General features: G+C 47.0%; 1 long non-coding RNA gene across 1 annotated transcript; it reads right to left on the minus strand.

Moving 5' to 3' along the window:
* Positions 1 to 711: 711 nt before the first annotated feature.
* Positions 712 to 4176, minus strand: LOC131275308 (uncharacterized). Its single transcript, XR_009182716.2, has 2 exons — positions 4083 to 4176; positions 712 to 2310 (listed from the first exon to the last, which is right to left on the minus strand). It is a non-coding gene; the product is annotated as an uncharacterized lncRNA (long non-coding RNA).
* Between the last annotated feature and the right edge of the window lie 13356 nt (positions 4177 to 17532).

Genomic DNA, 17532 nt, shown 5'->3' on the forward strand with positions numbered 1-17532 from the left:
TCCATATTCTTGCTAACTTTTATTATGGTCTGTCTTTTTCATTATGCCCATCGCAGCAGATATGAAATGATAATAACTCACTGTGGTTTTGATGTGCAGTTTTCCCAGTGACTAGTAATGTTGGGCACTCTTTCATGTACTTCCTGGTCATTTGTCTATCTTCTTTGGAGAACTATCTATTCAAATGCTTTAACCAGTTCTTAATTGGGTTATTTGTCTTTTCATGGTTGAGTTGTGTAACACCACCTTTTTCATGCCCTGAGTTCTGATTTACGTCATCATCTCTGGTGAATTTTAAGTTTTTCCAGGGTTAAAGAGGCTTACCTATGTAAAAACGTTATCTTCCTGTGATGCTTAATCACAGAATGAGCTAGAAAGTAGAAAAATCATTAAATCATTAAATGAAGAATCCCTACTGAGAAGCGGTCTCAAGAAAAAGGAAAGTTACACTGAAACTGAAAACACCCACGTGGACCCTAACATTCCCGCAGTGAAGGCGTGTGCAGGGGTTTGAGTCCAGCAGTGACACAGGCTTTCAGGTTTCGTCCTAGGCACGTGTTCTCTGCCCCCCTGTGAAACCTCTTGGGGACAAGGATTAATTCTCAATTACTCATTAATCTCTAGCACCCAGCACACTGTCTGGAACATTCCAGATGTGTATTCAATGTTTGTTAAACTGTTCTAATTTGGGCATACACAAGTCTGTGCATATAATTGTAGTGCATGTCTTTTATAAAAATTGAGTTGTGAATTTACAGAACAATCACACATAAGATACAAGATTCCCATATACCACTTTTTTTTTTTTACTAGAGAAGTTGTAGGTCTACAGAAAAATCATGCTTCAAACAACAGATTTCCCATATACCACCCTATTATTAACACCTCACACTTGTGTGGTACAGTTTGTTACAACTGATGGAAGCACATTTTTATAACTGTTCTATGCACTATAATCCATGGTTTAACTTGGGGTTCACCGTTTGTTTTGTAAAAGATATATACTCTAGTACCAGATATACAACTTAAAATTTCCCCCTATCCCATTCAAATATAAAATTCAGTGCTGTTAGTTATGTTCACAGGGTTGTGCTGCCATCACCCACCCCCATTATCCTGGCCTGGATATTTGTGCTTTATTCCCTTCCTGAGCTAGAAAGGCCTGTTGGCGCACGCACTGCTTGAGTAGGGAAGGATATACATCTCTGCTCACAGCGGGATCACTGGGTGGTGGAATTGTAGGTGACAAACCATTCTTTGCATTCTCTTCTATAGTTTCCAAAATTTCTGCCATAGCACAGATTCTTTTTTTATCAGGAAAAAAATACTAATGTAGGGAGGGTCATTCTTAGACAAGGAACAGGCTTGGGCCCCGCCTGAGCATGTCAAGTAACTAAGGGATTGCTGCAGGAATCACTGGCTGTGAGGACCCCTCTTGCACTACGTGTGTGGTTGGAAGGGACGGGCCATGGAGAGGACTTGGGACATCTGTTTCAGGGACTTGCCTTCCAGCCCATTGCCAAGCCCCTGGACTTGTATCTAAAGCTCCCTCTGTGGAAAGAAGAGCTAATGGGTGGTTTTTGCAAGGGATTCGGTGATCCTTGGGCCATGCAGACACTTTATCCACACTGTTTGTGTGGCCCTGTGTGGCTTCCACGTTTACATCTCAAGACCTGTCGCTTTGCAGGCAAGGGGACCTATGCAGGGATATCTGCTGAGCCTGGCAGGGGAGGGGCAGTGCTTGAGGATGATGCCCGGATCTCTGGGATGCCCCCAAGATACCCACAAATGATGGGCACAGACTGTGAGCGAAGCTGGCCCGCCCTGGTATGTCCGCGAGCGCAGAACCAATGAGCAGCACCTGAACACTGCAGAACCAGCATTCGACTTCCCACGCCTGGAGCCTCAGTTCTTTCTGATGACCGTGGAATATTCAGCAGGGGCATTCGCAAACCAGCCCGATGAACACACTTGACCTTGGCCTTCGAACCCCTGCACCGATGTGGTCACACGGAGTCTACAGTAAGGCAAGGTGGGCAGAAGGGAAAGGAATCATGTCCAGCAAGTGCCTCTCTATGGAGAAGAGAACCTGCCACAGAACAAAATGCCGCTGGGGTGTCGTGTCTGATGAAGAAGAGGCAGGGGCCCCGCACAAAACCTTGACTCAATTCGGCTCCGCTGGCTACGGCGGCATGACCAGCTCTGCACCTTCCTTGGCAACCTCGACAAAGCCTTTGGGCACAGGCACCGTCTTCTTGGCTGACATTCCAGAAGAGTCAGTCCTGGCTTCCTCCAAAGAGTCACTTGTTCCTAAACGTGAGAGGAAAAGACTCTTAAGTCATAACTCTCCTCCTGCTTTAATCTGGCAAGGAACCCTCGAACTTTACTTTTAGTCAATTTCTGGATTCATCCAGGTGCTGAAATTCTCAGAGGTAAATTCTTTTTCCAAATGAAATAACAAAGACTCAGATCTTAAAATCCAGATGACGCCCATGTGCACACGCACACACACACGTGCATGCACAGGTGGATGCGCTCTGGTCCAACACAATCTACAGGCTCTTTTCTTCTTATAAACATACCAAGAGTCTCCCCAAAATGCTCATCATTTCCCTGTGCTATGGATACAAGAATAAGGCAGCTAGAAAACATCCTAAACAAGCAAGAGAATGTTGAAGGACTATCTGCAGGCTCCCTTCAGCTACTTTGTTGTTGTTGTTTTTAGAAAGTACTGGGGAGTAAACCCAGGACCTCATACGTGCAAAGCAGGTGCTCAACCACTGAGCTGTGCCCGCTTGCTCAAATGTTTTTTAGCTCAGAAAATTCTCATAACCAGTTGATTATATTCACGCAATGCACATCCCTGAGTCGGAGAGATGGTTTGACAAAGGGGAGACAGAGAGCGACTTAGAGCTCCATGTGCCACAAGGGGGGGGCAATCGGGGACCAGCTGAACTGGAGGGCAGCATGGCCTCTTGGAGGGGAGAGCAGGGATGGGGAATTCCACAGGACTGTTGCTTCTGCACCCCTATGTGCCCTTACACACCAAGTCAACTGCCCACCCTGGCAAGAGCATAAATGCTCCAAGAGGGAAGCAGACTTGGCCCAATGGATAGGGTGTCCGCCTACCACATGGGAGGTCCAAGGTTTAAACCACGGGCCTCCTTGACCCATGTGGAACTGGTCCATGCGCAGTGCTGATGCGCACAAGGAGTGCCCTGCCATGCAGGGGTGTCCCCCTTGTAGGGGAGCCCCATGCACAAGAAGTGAGCCCCATAAGGAGAACCACCCAGCGTGAAAAAAGTGCAGCCTGCCCAGGAATAGCGCCGCACACACGGAGAGCTGACACAACAAGATGACGCAACAAAAAGAGACACAGATTCCTGGTGCCGCTGATAAGGATAGAAGCAGTCACAAGAACACACAGCGAATGGACAGAGAGAGCAGACAACTGGGGGGGGGGAGAAGGGGAGAGAAATTTTTTAAAAAAAGAATAAAATACAACGGAGAAAATTTTAAATAAATAAATGCTCCAAGAGCTCTCACTCTATTTACCAACTAAGAATAAAGAAAGGAGGGTTTGTTTTTTGGGTTTTTTTTTTGGGGGGGGGCAGTCTTTCAATTGCATCTTCCCCTTCCCTTTGCCAAAGGGAGCCCTGCCAACTTAGCAATACTCCTCTCCAGGGGCGGCAGTTTTGGGGTCAGCTCTGTTCCTCGCTTCTCCCAGTGCTCTTCTTCAGTAGCTACAATAGATTGCACATCAGAGCCTTCTGCCCCCACAAGAGAAGCCAGGACCCAGGCATGCCCTGCCCTCACATCCTGTGTGGCCGGGGGTGGGAGCAGGCTCCTGCCAGCTGGCCGGAGTCCACTGTGAGAACTTCAGGAGCTTTGCCAGCCCGGATGGGACCACTGACGCCAGAGGACTCAGCAGATGTCATCAAGAGGGGCTTCTCCCCTCCCCGCAGAGGACCATCGACAGGGCAGAGCCCGCCCCCCACCTTCCAAGTTTACTCCCCGCCGCCCCTCCCCCCCCCCCAATATGGACGCTCTTCCTCTTCTGTGCTGGGAGGGGAGCCTCCTACCTATGGTGCATTCCCCCTGTTCTTCAGTCCCTTGCTCCTCAAAGTGTGCTCCGTAGACCAGCACTGGACTCTTGTTAGAGGTACTAAGTCTCAGGCCCCCTCCAGGTCTCCTGTGTCAGAACCTGCCTCTTAGCAAGATTCCAGGAGATGCGTGTGTAATCGGAAGTTTCAGAAACGCTGCCTGGAGCAATCCCTCGCCTTCTTCCAGGACTTTTGTTCACTAACCCCATGGCCCTCAGCTCGCTCCTCCCTTCAGAAAAAGAATGATGTACTCGTATTTTTGGAAGCTTCTCTTCTTAACATCGTCAAAATTTGTCCTTCCCATCAATTCCACTCCTAGGTATGTGCCCAACAGAAATGTGTACGTCCGAAAGACAGCGAGTGGCATTCGTCTGGCACCACTTGGAATGACCTGGAGTTGGAAGCTCCTCAGGTGTCCCCTGGTGTTCTAGTTTCCTTGGCTGCTGAAAGTAGATTCCACAAAATGGGTTGGCTTTCTGCAGTGGGAGTGCATTTGCTTACAGGCTTACAGTGTTGAGGGTGGGAAGTACGTCCAAATCGAGGCATCATCTGGTGATGCTTTCTTCTCAAAGACCAGCTTTGAGACTGGACTCCTCTGTCCCAAGGGAAGGCACATGGAGGCACCTGCTGGTCTCTCCCTTCTCCTCTAGGTTTCATTGCTTTCAGCCTCTTGCTTCCAGCTGGCTCTCTCTTTGTCTGAATTTCAGTCTCTTATAAGGACTCAAGTAGGAGGATTAAAACTCACCCCAAATGGGGCGGGTCACATCTTAAGTTAAGATCCTATTCACCAAAAAATCCTGCTTGCAAAGCATCCACACCCACAGGAATGGATTAACTTTAAGAACATATTTTTTTCCTGGAGTCCATATACCTTCAAACCATCACATCTGGTAGATGAATTTAAAGGAATGAGCTCAGGTTGAAATCCAGACACTCAGACTCACTGCCAAGGGCATAAGACCCCAGGATCAGTGATACCATGGGAAGCAGAATGACTGTGACCAGCTGCTCTGCCTGCCGCCAACGCCCCCGCTCCACGCCCATCTCCTCGTAGGACATTCCAGGACCTCGGTGTGCGCCTTGTCCACACACTCTGTGTTAAATTTAGCTTACTTAAACATCATCTGCACTGCCTTTTTCTCCTAAGAAAACACATGGAACAAAAATTAAAATACTGAAAAATGAGCAGTTTCCTAAAAAAAAAAAAAAGCTACATATAACTCCAAAAACCCTTAAGGCACAGATAATAGCATTTTTATTTCTGTGCCTTTATGCTGATGATTGCAAAATCCTCATGAGTACAAAATGCTGTTGTTCCAGCAGATCAAATATTATCGGGTGAGAGAGAACAGGTTGGCAAATAGAGACATAAGCTCTCAACATTATCTCTGGAAAAAGTTATGTGTGTGTGTGTTTTTAATCTTTTGAGAAGCTACATTGAGAAACACTCCCAGGCACCTTATAATTAAAAATAATTTCTCCAGGTAAAGAGGAACATTAACTAACAGTCATGCCTGTGTACTGAGGATTTGATTAGAAAGGACATATAGGCTGAAGGGAATTACACAATTATCCTGAAGGTTTGCCCTGTTACGTACTTGGTTTTATGGCTTTGGTTTTCTTGGCGAGGGCAACGTCACACGTGTTAAGGGCAGCCATTTTTAAAGCTTGCATCAAATATATGTTATACTTTTATACCGCTGAGCAATATGCTGTTATCAGTCTGATGGAGGCCAAATCCAAGCTAGTAGCTATTGACCCCTGCCATGATCACATTCGGCAGGGAGTATGGACGGATGGTTTTAAAGTGGGCCTCGATGTCTGCTGTGGTGGCTTGGTGTTATGTACACCATGCCCGTGGATGTGAACACACTGCAAATAGACCTTTTGATGAGGCTACTTCAGATAAGGTGTGAATCGAGACAGAGCTTCATCCCATTATTATTATTTTTTTAAAGATTTATTTATTTATTTATTTCTCTCCCCTTCCCCCCCGCCGCCACCCTGGTTGTCTGTTCTCTGTGTCTATTTGCTGTGTCTTCTTTGTCGGCTTCTGTTGTTGTCAGCGGCATGGGAATCTGTGTCTCTTCCTGTTGCGTCATCTTGTTTTGTCAGCTCTCCGTGTGTGCGGCGCCGTTCCTGGGCAGGCTGCACTCTCTTTCACCCTGGGCGGCTCTCCTTACGGGGCATACTCCTTGTGCATGGGGCTCCCCTACATGGGGGACACCCCTGAGTGGCAGGGCACTCCTTGCGCGCATCAGCACTGCGCATGCGCCAGCTCCACAGGGGTCAAGGAGGCCCCGGGTTTGAACCGCGGACCTCCCATGTGGTAGGCGGACGCCCTAACCACTGCGCCAAGTCCACCGCCCTCATCCTATTATTGGAGACCATACAGAGAAGGCCACAGAGACAGAAGTTGCAGGGAGCAGTCAGCAGCCAGAAATTAACAGAACCCAAAGAGAAAGGAGAAAGAGCGGCCGTGTACATTGCCATGTGACGGACAAGCCAAGGAACCCCAGTAATTGCAGGCCAACCAGGAGATACTGACCCCAGGAGGAGGCCAGCCTTCCCATCTCTGGAACCGTGGGCCAATAATCTCCTGCTATTAAGCCAACCCATTATGTGCTATTTGTTTTAGCAGCTAGCAAACTGATACATCTTCTAACACTTTTTTCCCCTCAATTATACAGACTTGAATGTTAAGGCAGTAAGCAGTCATGGTTGTCACTGACATTGCAGGAAGGTGTCCAAGTAAATGAAGCTACTGATGGCATAAAACAAAAGTGCCAGCTGCCTCTGTGTTAAAAGAAATTTGCCTCCAATCGAAATAATATAACCAGAGATAGAAGATGGATTTGAATAAGGATGTAAAAACAGATCTATCAATATAAAAATAATTTTAGTTTTCCTTTCCCCCAATAAAAGATATGCGAGGGTCATGAAATCCCTTTGGAAGTACATTGAGATTCAAGACATTTAAATACATGATTTGTTTTTCCAATTCAAAAATCTTTTCCGTCTAATTAGTTTAAGAAAGTAGCAGTATATCTGAAAAAGATGTCCCTCCCTGATTGATTTTATTTTATTTTTATTTTTATTTTTTTTCTGATTGATTTTAAAGAGAATTAATTCCCTTGATGTATTTTTTGTCAAAATGCTCATCCCACATGCCACTGAAATAAAGAGCATTCACAGGGACCGGGTTTGTCAGTGACTTGACTGCCCCAGCACCCAGCACCTGAAATCCGACATCTAAAGCCAGGGTGGAGTCCTGGCTTTCTGCCATCTGCTGGGTGGTGACGTTTAGTAATGTGCTCACCTAACAAAACCACCCTTGTTTTGCTCTCAATTTGGAGATGAAGACATTCGGGATCAGAACATTTGTCCAACTTTTTGCCAAGTTTCACACAGGTGGCAAGTGGCTGAGCAGAGACGATAACCCAAGAGTCTTGATCCTGACTCTAGGACTTTCCACATTGGAACTGCCATTTCTCCATCTCAGCACCATAATTGCTCAACCACAGGACTCTTGACATTTCAGGTGGAAAATTCTTTGTTGCAGGGGACATCCCAGAGTATTATAAGATGTTAAGATGGTATCACCTCTGCTCATAATTGTGATAACCAGAAATGGCTTCAGCCATTGCCAAATGTCCCCTGGGGGTCAATGTCACCCCCAGTTGAGAACCACTGCTCTATGCCATTGTTCAAATCTCATTGAAGAGACAAAGGCTCCACAGGATGGGGCATGAAGAAATGAGAGAGAGCAGGCTACCTGTAACAGCTGACTGGGACCCAGGAATGAGAGGACATGAAGAGAGGACCCCGAGGTGAGTTGTCAAATGAGAAGGGGACAAAGAGATCCCAGGGTCCCCCCCAGTTCTACCATTCTGAGATAACATGTGGGTGCCCACCCTGATGGGGGGGGAGTAACTGTGAACAGAGGGGTGACTGATACAGGGCGAGGGTCAAATGAGGAGAAGCTTCTGGGTTCCCTGGTGGCCAAGGACTGCTGAATCAACTGGAGAGCAGGAGGCGGCTGGAAAGATTATGTATGAAAGAGTTGAAGGCTCTTCCCTTCCCATGACGAGTATTTTATTGGCGTTCAGTATAGGCACGAGCATTGTGGCTCCCGGGCACACGATGGGCATGGTATGCAAGGGAGTCTCAGAACATGAAATAGTAAGTGCTAGGTTGGCAGAGGGGATATCATTTAATTCCCCAATATTTTTTTTCTTGTCTGTTTGGTTTTTCTTTTTAGGAGGCACCAGGAACTGAACCTGGGAACTCCCATGTGCTCGTGCCACATCTGCTCCCTGCTCTTTTGTTTTTGCTCCTTGTCTGCTCGTTGTTTTTCTCTAGGAGGCACCGGAACTGAACCCAGGACCTCCCATGTGAAAGGTGGGCGCTCTACTGCTTTAGCCATATCCGCCTCCCTCAATATTTTCTGTACGTCTCTAAATTTCATGACACAAGTTCAGGGCGCCTATAAGCACAATCTCTTCTTCTCTGGCCTCTGACCAAGGACTGGCAGAAGTACCTCTGGTAAAAGGGCATGTGATCTGAATACCACAGGCTCCCCAAAAACCACATCCCCAGGGTGTGCAGCAATTCAGAAAAGGTCTCCCTCCAAAAGCTAACGGTCACAGTCAAGCTAACACGGCGGGAGAGAGCTGCAGGTGGAAACACCGAGCTGTTCAAGTTACCACCAGGAGCTCACCCACGACGTGGCCGTGTTCAAGCTGTGACATCATGGGCCCTCAGAGCGCGGCAAAGGGACAGGAGAGAAGGGGACCCCAAAGAGGACCTATTGGGGAGGCTTTTCCAGCACTGTCCAGGGGGCTGGTCCTAATACAGGTCGAGCTGCTGTAGGAAAACCACTACTTCGTGACCCCATACGCCCCAGATCGCCCACAGCACTCAGGTGCACTGTCCCGGGGTCCACACGGCGGTGGCCACCCCCTCTGGTCCCGCCTCTCTGTCCTTCCTCGCTCCAGGCCTTCTGAAATGAAAACCTCCCCTCCCCGGCGTTTTCACAGGTTTCACAGCTTTGGACACCATGTTTTCCCCTGTGAACATATTTTCCCCACAAATGCTTACAAAGGTCACCCTGCGTTTTAGGATGCATTCATTCAATTGACCAAACGTTTTTGGCCACCGACAGATATTTGACAAAAGCACTCTGATGTAATTTCCTTGGCTGCCGCCTTCATATTTCATTTCAGATTCAAACATATGAGGGTGCAGTCTGTATGAAGTGGACTTTTCAAAAGATGTGTCCAAGTGAAACGATATTTAATGAGTAAACATTTGAGATGTCTGCCAGATTGCTTCCAATGTAATTCACTTTACTTCTCTGAAAATGAGCGCTGTATTCGCTGGGTCCCAACAGGCTGATTTTCAGCTTGCCACGATAAAGTCTGACCCCATCAGTTACTGCTGCTGAAGCTTCCTTCTTTCTTTCTAGAAATTTCAAGAACCTTTCATATTAACATTCTAACATCCCTTGCCTTTTTTTTTCAGGAAGGAAAGAATAAATTGTTCTAATAGAAAATATGCTTTAATTTTCAAAGCCTCTGATGATGTTTTTCTTTAATTTGCTGCTTGTTCAAGCACAGAACTTTATGCTACAAAGTCATTTGTATTTTAAGTTATATTCCACAATTATGTGATAACCTTAAAACTATTTTTCAAAGAGCAGTGTATATATGATTAGAGGTTGTGGTTTTTTTAAAATTATCTGGAAACAGCATCCACTTAAAATAAATCATATGACGTTTAGTGTGCTGGTATTAAATTTATTCCTTGCATATGAACATTCATTGACTATGCAAACACAATATACATATATCGAATTTACAGTACTTGATCATTTGATTATAAAATGTAATTTGATGGTGATACTATTGCTGGCCAGCATTCACCAAGAGGATGTTCTAAATAATTTTTTTAAAATGAACTTTCCAAACAGAAAGAAGTTTTCGACCACTGACTGTGGGCAGTCACTGTCCTGGATGGCAGATGCCACAGAAGTCATGTCCTCTGACCCGAGGTGGCTCATGGGCTGGAGAGAGACGCGCACATGGGTGGGGGCAGCCGAGCTGAAACACAGCGCAGACGTCCCTGCCAAACCCTCAACCTCCGTGTCCACATTCTGTTTAAGCTTCTCCCTGCCCTCTGGACCGTAAACCTCAGAACAGCCTAACGCTCTTTTTGTAATTTTCTTTTACCTATTTTTCAGTTTTTTGTTTTTATTTGTATTTGATCTTCTTTTTGTAGTTTTTGTATTTTTGTTTTCTTTTAGTAAGTTTTATATCACGCCAACCACAGTGTCTGAAACGTATTTGTGGAATGAGAGGATTCCTGGTAGGACTAGGCTATTAAGAAATCGTACATATCTCTAAGTGGACAAAGGAGGAAGCCGCATTTTTAATCTGGGTCATCATGGTTGCTCGGGAGAACATGGAATAAAGAACAGGATGTGATAGGCCTGGAGCAGTGTGTGTGTGTGTGTGTGTGTGTGTGTGTGTCGGGAGGGGAGAGGAAAGGATTGGGAAATCAGTGGCTGGAGATCAGCCTTCACATCAGGAAGGGCCTTACAGGCAAGACACTGAAACCCAGAGATGACTCGCTCCGCTATAACTTGGCTGCAGATGGAAACACGCTCGACACCTGGCTCCCTTCCACCACCCATCTCCTCAAATATTTTAGCTTCTACCGAAGAAAGAGGATGTAGATGGAGGAGGAGCCAAGCACCTGAGAAAGACGGAGGGGTGTTCTCTGCATCTCAAATGTCCTCCAGGGACATATTCAAAGATCAGGCTGATGCTCAGAGAAGAGCACCAATCAGCCAGGAGATTCCTGGAATCCCCCCTGCAGCTAAAGGACCCGGAACCATGCCCAGTGAGGTTTAAGCCCAGAGCAGGCTGCTCCACGGGGCGGCACCCATGCCCAGCGGTGAGGAAAAGGATGTCTCTGAATCCTACAGAAGGACCCTTGGAGAGATCAGCCAGTAAGACGGCCATGTCATGCTCTCACAAAACATCATCCTGCACGTGAAGAAGCAGGACTTCTTTGCAGCTCCGTCAGGGCACCAGGGCAGGGTTTTTCTGGCTTTGATAGACAGAGGTGACTCAGATTTCAAACTTCCGTTTCGTGAACAGATTTTTCTTTTAGAAAGGTTCCTCCATCAGTCATGTGGATATATGAGATGGAGGGAAGAACCAGGCTCGGCTTGGCCAGCCCTGCTAGGAAGCAATTAAAATCACGGAGGAGGTGACATGGTGATTCCAAAGAGGGGGCAGATTTAAGGGACCTGGAGGGGCCATTTCAGCAGGAGCCGGCAGAATAAGGTGAGAGCTCCAGGACGGCCAAATGACTACCTCGTTCAACCCTCGGGACCAGGGGATGCAGGGAGAAGCAGGCCTGGGAGTGGAGGATGGACAGGTTGAGACTGACATCACGGAGGGAGATCGCAGACACCATTTTTGAAAAGACAGAATCCAGAAGCAATCTAAAAATTCAAAATCATAATTACAGAGTCATTCTGAACACATTTTTTAGGGCAGATGAGTAATACTTCGTTCTTCACTCTTTGGTAGTTTCGCTTTTATTTCCCTTTTCACTGATGTGGGAACACTACTTAGTGAAATGAAAGGACATACTTTTCCCACACAGAAACCCCGCAGAAACATCAAGTTTGTTGGCGGTTCTAAGGAGGAACTGGGTGCCAGGTCTGTTTTCCGTGAAAAATGACTGGAATTTGGTGAAGATCGCCATCGTTGTTCAAACAAAGTGCCTTTTACTAGAAAAGCAGTGATGGACTTTCAGCATCGGCCTTTTGTCCTCCAAAGAGCCTCTTCCAAACCAGTCTGTGTGCTGAAAGTTCAGTAGATTCCTATGCTAAAAGACATCTGGTTTAATCGCCTAGCGCAGGGTTTCTCAACCGCAGGACTGGTGATTATTCGGGGTCGGGTAATTCTTGGTTGTGGAAGCTTTTCTGTGTGTGGTAGGGTGTTCAGCAGCAACCCTGGCCTCTACCCACTAAATCCTAGTACCAAAGGCACCTACAGTCATCGCTGCCAGAGAGGCAAACTCGTCCCCACGGGAGAACTGTGGTAGAATTTGAGAGAGGTTCAATTATTTGCGCATAGAGAGGCCAGGACTCAGGAATGATTTTGAGAAGGAAAAATGGTTTATTGATGGCCGGCTGGACTCGGGAACTTCTGTTTGAATCCCAAGCCCTGAACAAGATTTTCAAGTTTCTTTTATACAGAGAGGAAAGGTTAAATGGTCCCTTAGTTTCAGTTCTCAATAGGCTTGAATTAGTATATATATCTTCCACATCTTAGGTAAGCTTTTAGCATGGACTTCATACATTCTAGATAAGCTTTTAGCATATTTGGTTTGCATCTCCCCTGAATATTTAAAGTTTATAGACCTTGCATTGTTAAACTGTTTCCTGGGACTGGAGTCGTTGCCATGGTCACCAAGGGCAGGACTGCAGCCTCTTACCATCTCACACACACAAGTCAGACAGCTTAGGTTATCTCTGAAGAGACAAAGAGCCTCCCACCCATAGCCCACATCAGAACCTCTGACCAGCAGACGTATTCATGCCAGGAAGGCATGATCACAGGAGGGAGAGAATAGACTTCACGTAATTAAAGCTACAAGAAAGAGCAGAAACGAAAATATGAAAATGAAAATGTTTCATAGGCAGTTTTACAGGAGTTCTCTAGCCCAGCCTATGACTGGAGTGAAAAGTCATAGTGAGAATCGAGGTGGTTGCTCCATCACCCTCCCGCCCCCAGCCCAAAGCCTACTCCTGCAGTGAGCAGAAGGAAATGACTCCGGGGACAGCTCCATCGGGGCTCTGTCCATACCCCCCTAGTATTATTTGCAGGATGTTCCATCAATGGCAATTTTCTGGGATACTCTCACCAGGTTTTCAAAGAAACCGAAGATGTGAGCTGTCGAAGGACTACTTCCCCAAAGCATTACCCAGCACCTTACTTGAGGATAAGGTCACACCCTCATGTAGTCCATTTTGGATCAGTCAGATTACATGTTCTGTTTTAGTTTGCCAGGGCTGCTATAATAAACTACCATAGTTCTGGAGGCAAGACGTCCAACAGCAAGCGGGATCATCCTTCCTCTGAAGTGTGCAAGGTTCTGGTGGCATCTTGCTGGCAATCCATTAAGCCAATCTCTGCCTCCATCATGGGGCCGTTCCCTTCTGTCCCCTTCTCCAGACTGTGTCTGAATTTCCCCTGTTCGTAAGGACTCTGTCCAGCTGAAGACCCAGACTGACTCGGTTTGGCTTCACTCTAACATCTTCAAAGATCCTACCTGCAAGTGGGTCACATCCACAGAGCTGGGACTTTTTGTTTCCTTGACCTCTCAATCAAATGCCAGGCAATGGGCCAGCTTAAACAGTGGGGATTTATTAGCTCATGGTTTGGAGGCCTGGCAAAAGTCCAAATCAAGGCATCACCAAGGCACTTCCTTCTTCACAAAGCCTGGTGTTCTGGGACTGGCTGCTGGCGATCCTTGGCCTGGGCTCCTCTGCCACATGGCAAATGCACATGGCGGCCTCTCCTGGTCTCGCCCTTCTCTCCCGGGTTCACTGCCCTTCAGCTTCTGGCTTCCCAGAGCTTTCTTTCTCTCCGAATCTCATTCTATTTATAAAGGACTCCAGAAATGGGAGGAAGACCTGTCCTGACCAAGGCCGGCCACACCCTAACTGAAGTCACCTCATCAAAAGGCCCTACTTACAATGGGTCCACACCCACAGGATTGAGTTTAAGAACATGGGTTTTTTTTTGGGGGGGGTGGAGGGTACAGAGTTCCAAACCACCACATACTTGAACCTGTCTCTGTAGGGTTCAGCCTGTAGCATATTCTCTCTAAATAACTCTTGAAGATACATTTTCATTTACATTATATTCCTTTTTCACCTACACATACACTAAGCCAAACAGTAAAAAGAATCCATCTTTTGAAAAAGTTTGATGGATAGTTGCTTTTTCATTTGAAATAGAATTTTAAGAAAAGTTCAAAATTTAACAAAGTTGTCATCCTTTGCCTTTGTGCAGAATAGAATTGGAGTTTCACCTTCCTTATCAAAGATACAATTATGCTATAGTATATTGATGCTTTTATCTAGAAATAGTACCTTACTAACTTGATATCCCCCCATGAATCACTATCTGTCTACTAGAGGTTATCTATCCTGCACAAGCCACCTTCTGCCCATGCTTGTCCTTTCTCCACCACTGCTTCCTCCTCACATCTGAGACCACTTTGGCTTCCAATCAACTGGTGGGAAGACACAAGAAGACCAGCTCTGTGGACGTACCCAAAAAAACATGAAGTTGTTCTTCCTGAGCAACAGGTATGTAGAGATGGGACATCTGGGCAGTGGTGTTAACTTCTGTCCTGATGAAGACCACAGCCAGGGCAGAGGAGATGCGCAGAGGACACTGCATGGATTATCCTCTTCATTCAACATTTTTAATAAGCTGATAGCAAAAGTGCCATTAGCTTCATAGAGTTCGTCCATCAGGGAAGGTCTGCCTGAGAGCACAACACAGAAGCACATCATCCAAACCCTCCTCTAGGCAGCTAGTGCATGCTGGTGGCAGTAGGCAAAATAACAACCCACTAGATGTGCACATCCCTGGAACCCGCAACTACTATGTCACATGGAAAAAGTGCTTTGCAGAGGAACTTGAGGTAAGGAAGAATCTGGGATGGGGAGAGTTCCTGGATTACCCTGGTGGGCATGATCTAATCACAAGGGTCCTTACCAGAGAGAGGCAGAGGGTCAGAGTTTGAGTAGGAGATGTGACAATGGAGGCAGAGGTTGGAGTGGTGGGAGGCCACCAGCCAAGTTCAAGTTGGATTCCAGAGCCTGAATTCTCAATCACGGCACTAAAATCCCCTGATTGTTGATCTTTCTCCCTGTTTGGTGCCTCTCCATAATTTATTAAAAATTACAAATAGAGAATATAATTTTAGGTAAATAAAAATTACATATCTGCCACCACTTCATGAGCAAATGAACGGATGGATTTTGCCAGAGCTGAGGGTCTGTCTGGGACAGCTTGACCTAAACTATGAGCTACTTAGAAGAAACAAAATTTACTTTGAATCAGAGGGACTCCAAAGAGACACTCCATTTGCACTAGAGCTGCTGAAATGGGGCTGACAAGCTACCCTGGGAGACCTTGGGATACTGAATAGAAAGCCCACATCTCGTTGTCGGGGATACTTTGAATTAGAGGCATTGATTTGGGGTACAGCAGTGGCTTCTCCCAGGGGCAGCCCGAGGAATCAAGCTCCCAGGGAAGGAGCGGTGAGGCAGGCTAGATTAGGGAAGAAGACAAATCTGCAACCTGGCAGAAAGACCATGGCCATGAAAGCACATGGTTGTGGGAGCCGCCCCCCGTGGGAAAGACCTTACAAGATGGCTGCTGGAAGAACCTTGGGAGAATTCCCCATTCAGAATGGGACTTTCTCTGAAATTGAGGAGATGGCTTGGATGTTCTCAAGAGGACTTGCCACTGGGCACCCCCAGGGGAATTGACAGGTCAGGTAACCAATCAAAAGAGCAAACAACCTGGATTCCTCCCCCATCATTAGCAAAGGGGCAGAATAATTAATGGTTTAAAAAGCAAGCGCAGGAGAACCAGCAAGATGGCGGTGGAGTAAGGAGCTCCTAGAGTCATCTCCTGCTACAGGGAAGTCAGCAAACACCCAGAGCTCTCTGGAGCTAGCTGAAGCACCTGTTTGGGGGCTCCAGGAGCCAGAAGGGCATCCTGCAGCGTCCTTGGGGGCGTGGAAGGAGGAGATGCCTGTCGGCAGAGAAGACTCATAAGTAGAGGTTCCACGCCCCGGAGGCCAGTGCCCATCCTCCACTGAAGGTACAAGTCTCCTCAGGAGCTGTACCGTGGCTGGAATTGAAAGCTCCACTTCCCCAAAATGGGGGAGGAAGAGATGGTTGGGCACCAACTTCAGCTATGATGAGGAAATTCAGTGGGCTACAGTATGATCCTGAGAACAGCTAAAGCTTGAGCCTGTCCAGGTCAGAAAGAGGCCAGGAGCTGCCATCTTAACTCTGCGCCTGGCATGAGGGGAAGCAGTGCGTACTGAAGATCCCAGTGCTGGTGGGAACCGGCTTCTTCCCATCCAGATCATGCTGCAGCTCTAGCCTAGACTCCAGTGCAACCTCCAGCAGGGAGGAAGCTGCAGAGACCTGTGCCAGCCTCTCCGGGAAATTACCAGCCAAGCCGCGGAGGCCGGTGATCATCCTACTCTGGCGGCACAAGCTGCCCCAGGAGCTGCTCTGTGATGGGAATTGGAAGCTCCATTTCCCAGAAACAGGGGAGGAGGAAACAATTGGCTGCCGATTTTGGCTACTGATTGGGAGACATGGCTGGCTAAGAGATAACCCTGGAACAGCTGGGGTGTGACCCAGCCCAAGTCAGAAAGAGGCCAGTAGCCGCCATTCTGACTCTGTCCCCAGCCTGAGGGGAAGCCAGGCTGACAGTTTCATTCATGCAGATCAGCCTGCAGCCTGCCTAGGCTTCAGCCCCGCCTCTGGCAGGGAGGAGGCTGAGGAGCCCTGCACCAGCCTATACAGGTAACTGCAGGGAACTTTGGCTGGCATAGACTGAAAATCAGAAGTCTACCAGGGCAGCTGCAGTCATCTTAGGACCCACACTGCACAGATTGCCGCCCACACCTGCAGCTCCATCCCTACCCCAGGCAGGGGAGAAAGGGATGTGAAGCTTCATCAGTCTATCCAGGCAACTACAGTCTAGGCCCACACGTGGATTATTCCATATAGCTGTGACTGTCCCTGCCCCTGGCAAAGAAGAAAGTTGGAAGAAGCTTCATTGGTCCCTGGTGCAATGAGGGCAGCTTGAGCCTCCACAGCTTACAGCACCAACTACATGCTTGGCTCCTACTGTACAACCAGCAAGGGAGAAAAGATAGGAAGCCCCAAACTAGAGAGAAAAATTGTGCCCAGGAAAAATACTCTGGTAAGCCAGATGTGAAGACACCCACAAAAAATTACAATCTACACCAAGAAACAGGAAGCTATGGCCCAGTTAAAGGAACAAGATAAGCATCCAGATGACATAAAGGAGTTGAGACAACTAATTATAGTTGTCCAAACAAATCCCCTTAATAAATTCAATGAGATGGCTAAAGAGATTAAGGATATTAAGTAGACATTGGATGAGCACAAAGATGAATTTGAAAGCATACATAGAAATATAGCAGATCTTATGGGAATGAAAGGTGCAATCAATGAAATTTTAAAAACATAGGAATCATATAATAGCAGATTTGAGGAGGCAGAAGAAAGGATGGGTGAGATTGAAGAAATGGCCTCTGAAAGTGAACATACAAAAGAAGA

This window comes from Dasypus novemcinctus, chromosome 22, assembly GCF_030445035.2.
Source record: "Dasypus novemcinctus isolate mDasNov1 chromosome 22, mDasNov1.1.hap2, whole genome shotgun sequence".
Classification (NCBI taxonomy): Eukaryota; Metazoa; Chordata; class Mammalia; order Cingulata; family Dasypodidae; genus Dasypus; species Dasypus novemcinctus.